General features: G+C 38.3%; 1 non-coding gene across 1 annotated transcript; it reads right to left on the bottom strand.

The window, feature by feature from the left end:
• Window positions 1-2,032: 2,032 nt before the first annotated feature.
• Window positions 2,033-2,104, bottom strand: TRNAW-CCA (transfer RNA tryptophan (anticodon CCA)). The gene has a single exon. It is a non-coding gene; the product is annotated as a tRNA-Trp (tRNA).
• Window positions 2,105-7,990: the final 5,886 nt, after the last annotated feature.

The raw sequence follows: 7,990 nt of genomic DNA on the forward strand, positions 1-7,990 counted from the left end.
GACAAGTGAACACCGAGTGTGGAAGTAGTGTGGATGTTGCAATACAACTGTTGTAATAGGGTACATTTTAGATAGAGGCATAATGGGACCATTAAGATTCATTAAGACGAAGTTATGGGCTTGTAGTTGATGATTGTTCGCATCGAGGATTTCTAGAGTATGTAGTGGAGTGGAGGAAGTTAAACCTTGGTATTAAGAGAAGTATGTGATAGCAGCATTATAGTCACATGTAAGTGTAATGGATTCCTTGTCTTAAGATGGATGTAAAGTAACATACATTTTGTTGAGTAGTGAGTCTTGTATTCTAAGAAGTTGAGTTGATGATAGACAAGCCAAGCTGGAGCATGTGAACTAAGTGTAGGATGTGGAATATTTTATGTTGCAAGAGCTTATTGGGAGACAATGAGGGTTGTCCGTAGCAAGTCATCTAGACAAGTAACCCCAGTATGATGAAGGGTGTAGTAGGTATTGGTTTAGAAGAAAATTCCAGTCACAAGCGTATGGCAATGATAAGATTCATCTTAAGTGCATTTTATTGAATTGCAAGAGTAATAGTGGCTTCTCATTTTCAAATCGGATTCTTAACTCAAACTTAAGGTATTCTCATTTTCCAAGTAATATCCATTAGGGAAATATTCTAATACATATCAATAGTATTTTCATTCCCTTTTTATCCCAATTAATCCTACCTAAGAAAATCTTCTCTTATTGCATCACCATTCCATCTATTGACTTTGCATCTTCCATCCCTACCTTTATATATTTTTCTTATCACACATGATTATTGAGAACTTCAGATTCCATGAGTCGTATTTGACCTCTCATGACCTTGCAAGATAGAAGGGACCACATGAACCGACCAGGACTCAATCAAAACGAAGTCGATTCACCTAAAATTCTTACACCTATAAAATGAACACACCAGTAATCGATCGACTAGGGTTCTAAAGACTGACTTCAAACCAAGCCATAAGGCTATATCATCTCTCCTATCTGCATTTGAATAGAACAAATGTCCCCTCCATAATTGGAACTATGATACTCAAATGACAACATATGACTTACCACATGGTAGGTTAACGACTTTTCCTGACATTCAATCACAGGATCACCGCCAATACTTCCTTTAAGGATCCTACATCGCAGTTTACTTTGCACTCTAAGGTTCAACCTCATATCTAAGGATGGTTCGATCGCTGATCGCTTACTGCCCAGACAACTTCTCGAAACTAGACTCACTAAAAATCTTAGGAGTTCTTGCTCGATCCCATAAATTTTCCTATTCGATTTAATCTACGAAAAGGGTAAAGGACTTTACATTCAAAGGACTATTGGAGGTCTGCAAGGTATAGTGCACACCGGTTATCCCCTCGCTGATTCTCCTGCTATTTTTGGTTTCCAACACGAAAGTCTCGTCCTCTTCCATTTACGATTTAAAAGTGCTTCGCCAAAGACGAATCCTTGTTATATGGTCCTTCTTCAATCATTGTAGTGTTCCATTGATCCAATTTGATATCCTTTGCGCTAATATCCTTCATAAAGCTGACGCCTGGAGCGAGGTGTGGATCGCAGATAACCGTCAGATTGATTTGGACACTTAGCAAAACTCTAGTAGGCAGAATTGTCTGCTTCTATAAAAGAAAAAGGAATATATGTTCTACGTGCTTTTATTGTCTGCATCGTATCATTGAGCCTTTCGTTTTCGATCTTGTAAAGAACCCAAAACAATATATAAATTAAAATGAAATACGTTAAAAAAAGTATTATAAAAATTGAAATACATTAAAACAAGTTTTCTTCTATTTTTTAAAAATAAAAACTATATATTTTGAAAATAAACTTATCAATCAATTTATAATTTTTCATCTCTAAGACAATTATTTAAAAAAAAATTGATAAACATATTTAATTTTTTATTTAAAACAGTTTTTCAAAATAAATTTATAAAATACTAAAACTTAAAACTTATTCGATGACACCCTTAATAATGGTTTGACCAAAATATCGAAAACGTGAAAACAAAACATAATTTTGAACCTGACGTGAATCAAACACGCAACCTTCTGATCTGGAGTCAGACGCGCTACCATTGCGCCACAAATCCTTTATGTGAACTCGTTTCATCATACCTTTAACATACCCTGTATAAAAACAAATTAGTACAACTTATCCCCTAGATATTTCTGCAAAAGTTAAATAAAATAATATTAAGTAATTAAATAATAGTTACGCGTTGCACCATGAAAAAATATTAGATTTTGTATACTTTAAGAACTTGATATTTTTATAGGAAAAAATTTTGGTTAAAAATTATTCAAATAGTTTATTATTAATTTTTGTTTATTGAAGAAAACTCAAGAAGAATTTTTTATCAAAATAACCTAATTTTTAAAGAAAATTCCCAAAATAACCCTGCTTTCAAAAAAAATTCCAAAGTACCCCACTTTTAGAAGGAGACGCCAATCCAATTGGCGACTCCTCTTAAAAATTGAATGGAGGCGCCAAATGGATTGACTATGACACATGGTGCTGCCAATCCAATTGGCGTCCATGTGTATTTTTACAAAGGAGGCGCCAATTGGATTGGCACCTCAGTGTAAAATGCAATTTTTTTTGTTATAAATAAATGTGTTGTGTGAATCATTTTTTTCCATATTTCATTTCATCATTTGGCAATCATGTTTGGTGTTCTTCGCCGATACGGAAAGGTGATTTATGCGAGAGACAAACCTCAGATGCTGATGCTGTTCTAGAATATCACTACATTCGATCAACTGAAGAGGGAACTGGTTCGTTGGTTAGATGGGAAAATACCAGAAGGGGAAAAATTAGAAGTATTGAGAGACTCGACAATATCTTTGGTTGGGTGCGAATGAAAACTGATAAGGATGTTAGGGAAATGATGTTCGGTCGAGATGACATCACTTTGATTGTTGTAATCAGTTAGAAATATTTCTGTTTTTAGTTAGCTTATTTTGTACCGATGTTTGTTGTGAACCTCGTTGTAACAAAAACTTTATGATATATAATAATTGAAGGTTATAGAAATACAATGTTACAAAAAGCTTATGACCCAGATGATGTTCCTCGATTGAGACAGTTGTTCTTGTTGTGTCCTGGTTGACAACAAATATTACATAATCTTATCATTTTATCTGTCGAATCCATTTTTGTTCTGATACGTGTCTTGTTTGGCCTTCCTTTTTTCTTTCTATGCATCTCGTCGTTGTGGTCCATTATTTCCTAGATGCTGAAATTTTGCCTATGACGGTCAAAGACTGTTACAGCGTGCGCGCTAGCTTTGATGCTCTCCTCTTTCATGACTTTCACGCAACACTCACTAAATACTTGCCCACACATTAACACCGCACTCCATCTTTCACCTCTGGTTGCGAACCTAGAAGCCAACCTATAATAGGTCGATCTTACCAAGGCGATTATTGACAGATTTCTAATTCCTTTGAATACCCTGTTCATGCATTCCACAAGGTTTATTGTCATGTGGCCCCATCGACAACCTCCGTCAAATACCCTTGTCTGCTGCTCTACTGGTATGTTATTCAGCCATCTTCATGCGTCTTCATTAGACAGTCTAATTTCATCACGATAATGTTGAAATGACGGCTGAGTTAGAGCATACCCAGCATTCACCACCTTCTTGCGAAGATTCTTATCTTTTATTGCACGCATGAAGTTTTGTGCAATATGTCTAATGCAATAGACATGGGTAGAAGGAGGATCATGCCATCCGTTGTCATGGTTGTTGTAGGCACTCTCAATGGCAGCATGTCTATCAGAAATCAAATAGAGATTGGCTTATGGAGCCACATGCATTCTTAGATGTCGAAGAAAGAAACCCCATCCACCAGTCGTTTCACCTTCAACCAGAGCAAAGGCAATGGGAAAGACATTATTGTTGTCATCTTGTGCAACCGCCATAAGCAAAGTACCCTTGTATTTGTCATATAACCAAGTGCCATCAATTTGAATAATAGGTTTGCAGAATGCGAAACCTTTGATGTATGGGTCAAACGCCCAAAAGAGACGGTGAAAGATTCTATTACCTGTAACATAGGTTCCGTCTGGCATCATTGCTAGCAATGTCTCCATAATTGCCACAGTTCCTAGGACATATGTTTTTAGTGCCCATAAAAACCGTGACAATTCTTTGTATGAATCCTCCCAGTTGCCGAATACCTGTTCAACAGTCTTTGTCCTCGCAATCCAGAATTTCTTGTAAGGTGGAGTATAATTATATCTTATTCTGATATGGGATATAATTATACTCACCTTCACTGATGGGTATTTATTAACCAACAATAGAATGTCTTGACATATCAATGCAACGCTTAATTTACGGTGATCTTGTTCAACGTTAGTTGCAATGCAACTGTGAGGTGGATCTATTAAAGCTATCTCCCAAGAGTCGTTTTTCTTTTTGTATAACACATCCAACCGAATCTTACAAAGGATGTTATGACATTTGATGACATACCTTCTCGAATCAGTGTGTTTCACTGTAAAATCAACAGAGTTGTTCATGTGGAATTTTTTGATAGCTCGCACACATTCTTCTTTGGTACGGAACATGTCTCCCACCTTTAATTCGCCTTTTGATTGTGGATACGGGTTATAGAAAACACTGTTGGATGTTTCATCGTCATGCAGATGCATGTTTTTCATATGTTAAGGTGGATTATAGACATGACTAGGAGGTATTGGCGGTGGTTGGTCATCATATTCAATGTTGTTGTTCAACATATGATCGACCTGTATCTCAGTCTCCTGTTCTTCTTCATCAACGGCGTTCACTTCTGCTTCTGCTTCTGGGTTGACGTCACCTGAGCATTATGGATCAAATTCACCAGATTCATGTTGACTGGTTATTTGAGACTGCCGAGATGGTATACATGGTTGAAGAGTAATATACAACTCAATACAAATGCAGCCTGAATGTTCATGACTAACAAACATGTATTCAACATCTTCATCATCCCGTACCTTAAGCGGGAAAAACTTGCATTGACTGTTCTAAAAAATATTGGATTTTGATACGTGATCTTTGACACAATACCCGATCCTATACAGCATTGTATTCTTTTTTTCAAATGCAATAAGGTTGCATTTCTCTTGATCGTAATTCGAATGGTATCGGTGTTTCGAAAACAAAATCCGTATAACTCAGACTCGTATGTTTCACCATTGCAGTGAATGTTGACACTATATTTAGGTGAAGATGACATTGTGCAGATGAAAACTATTTTCTTGCTGCATATGAATGTGGGTTGAGTCTTGGATGTTGATAGTAAGACACTTAAATAGGTGAGTGATTTGTCTCACATGCAAGCTAATTCGAAGTGATGTGTCGCACATGCAAGCTAGTCCGAAATGATGTGTCGACCATGCAAGCTAGTCAAAAGTGACATGTCCAGCATGCAAGAGAGAGGACAACCACGTGTCACATATTCAATCACACACTCCAAATGAATTGACGCCTCCTTACAATCCTTGTACATGGGCGCCAATCCATTTGGCGACACCGTTTCTTGCATGCATGTAGACCTGGAAACCAAGCAATCAGACCTAGGTGTGTCATGCATGTCCCTATGGAGGCGGCAATTTGAATGGTGACACCATGTACAAAATGCACATGGGCGTCAATTCACTGGCTACCACATGCAAACACAATTTTCCATGCTCCAATTCATTTGCCTATAAATTCATCCACACCATCCACACTTCTTCCACACCATCACTCACTACTTCTTCTACAATTTCATCTGCAACAACTTCTTGTAGTTTCATCTACACCAACCGTTTTCATCCCCGACAAAATGTCTATCCTCACAATGGACGAATTGCACAGAGGAACAATTGCAAACATAGCAACTTATGTAAGTGTTTTATTGTTTTGTTATTTGTTTTAATAGAGTACCTTTTAATAACATATCAACTTAGTAAAGTTTTTTGTTCTTTTTTTTATAGGATGTTTCAAGGTTCCGTATTCGGGTCCACGAATATGTCCACATGGACCCGATGATTCAACCTTATGTTGAACTCGCTGGTTTTTGACATATAAGAAAAATTATGTCTTGGTCGGTGGATAATAAATTAATTCTTGCTTTATGCGAAAGATGGCGTCCCGAGACACACACATTTTGGTTCCCAACCGGTGAGTGTACTGTGACGTTAGAAGACGTCTACATGCTTTTGGGACTGCCCGTTGAAGGTAAGGCTGTAAATGGTAAAACCAACTATGCAAATTCAATTTGCATGGACCTCTTGGAGACTGGTTTGTTAGATGATAACTCAAGAGGTCAAGGTATACTCCTTTCACACCTTAAGTCATACTATAACAGTTTATACTTAGATGAGCATTCTACCGAAGATGCTCAAATAATAAAAACTAGGTGTTACATTATGCTTTTAATTGGCTCTTTTTTATTTCCCGAAGGTACTGGTTCTAGTATGCATATTATTTATTTACCTTTACTAAGACATGTAGATAGAATAGGAAGTTACAGTTGGGGATCCACTTGTCTGGCATATCTCTATAGCTCTTTGTGCAAAAACTCACACAAAGACACATCTACCTTTTCTGGATGTGCTTTTTTGCTCCAAGCATGGGGTTGGTCAATACTACCGTCCCTAGCACCCGTCAACAACAACCCTTTCACATTCTCGTATGCACAAAAGTAAGTTGTTTAAATTTCTATGTATTTACTTACTTCTTTAATGATTATTATCTCTAACTAATATTTTTACCTTTTTGGTGCAGATGGTCGACACGTGGTATGAGTTATAACAGATGTCCTAGACACTGTATTACTCGGTATCGCAGTCTGTTGAATCACCTTCGACCGACAGACGTAAGGATAATAACCTCATTACTTCATTATAATTTGTTAACTTCTTCTACCAAGTTTATAATCCAAGTTACTTTCACATTTCAGTTCATTTGGCATCCATACCTAAATTTGTATCATGACCATGAGGTCAACACTGAAGACGCGGTCGTATGGACTGCATGCACACCGATAATAAGATTCACAACTATGGAGATGCACAACAGTGATCGTGTGAAGTTGAAGTTCGGTATTGCTCCAAAACATCCCAGATCCCCCAGCAAGCCTAGGAGAATGGCATATGCGCAAAGTTAACGACCAATGGAACTCCAATCCATGGCAAAGCTTCGCAAGATCTGAGTGTCGCAAATGGAAGCACCACCATGACCATGTCTTAACTGACGCAGTCATGCCAAATGAAGAAAAACCAAGTCGTACTTATATGGCTTGGTACATATCGGTTGGTTTTCAGTTCATCGCCGAGGATATGTACCTGTACGACCCACGCCAACAAACTTACACACCAGACACCTCAGCATCTAAACCCCAACAACATTGTCAAACCGGATACACACAACCCCCTGTCCGTCAAACTTTCCGTTCCACCAACACACAAACATACAACCAAAACATGCCATACACCCAACCCCAATACCAAGAGCATATCCGATACCACCACCAACAAATTGATCATCAACCTAAGAACCAACATCGCTTCGCACCCAACACATCACCCTACCAAAGTCGTCTTAGCCAAAACACCCAACGATCATTCAACACCAACCGCCCCTCCTCCTATCATAGCCAAGAAGCTCAAACCCCACAAAACCAAAACCTCCAACAACCCTATCTTTACCAAACACCCCAACAATATTTCCAACCTTTCCTCGACGCATCATTCACACCCATGTCTCCCTTCAACCGTCTCGGTCGCCCACCAATGAGTCAAACACAACCCAACTACTCTGGCATTGGTCATGAACTCAGCTACGGCGGTACACCCTCGATGCATATTGAAGACTATGCCGATTTGTCTGACTATCTCAACAGGCAATCTCCTGTAGTTGGTAGTGACGCTTCTGGCCCCTCAGATGCTCAAACACCAGTGGTGAATCATCAAAGTGGGTTAGGGCCACGGGTTAGGG

Source organism: Lathyrus oleraceus, chromosome 4 (assembly GCF_024323335.1).
Source record: "Lathyrus oleraceus cultivar Zhongwan6 chromosome 4, CAAS_Psat_ZW6_1.0, whole genome shotgun sequence".
In the NCBI taxonomy this organism is placed as follows: Eukaryota; Viridiplantae; Streptophyta; class Magnoliopsida; order Fabales; family Fabaceae; genus Lathyrus; species Lathyrus oleraceus.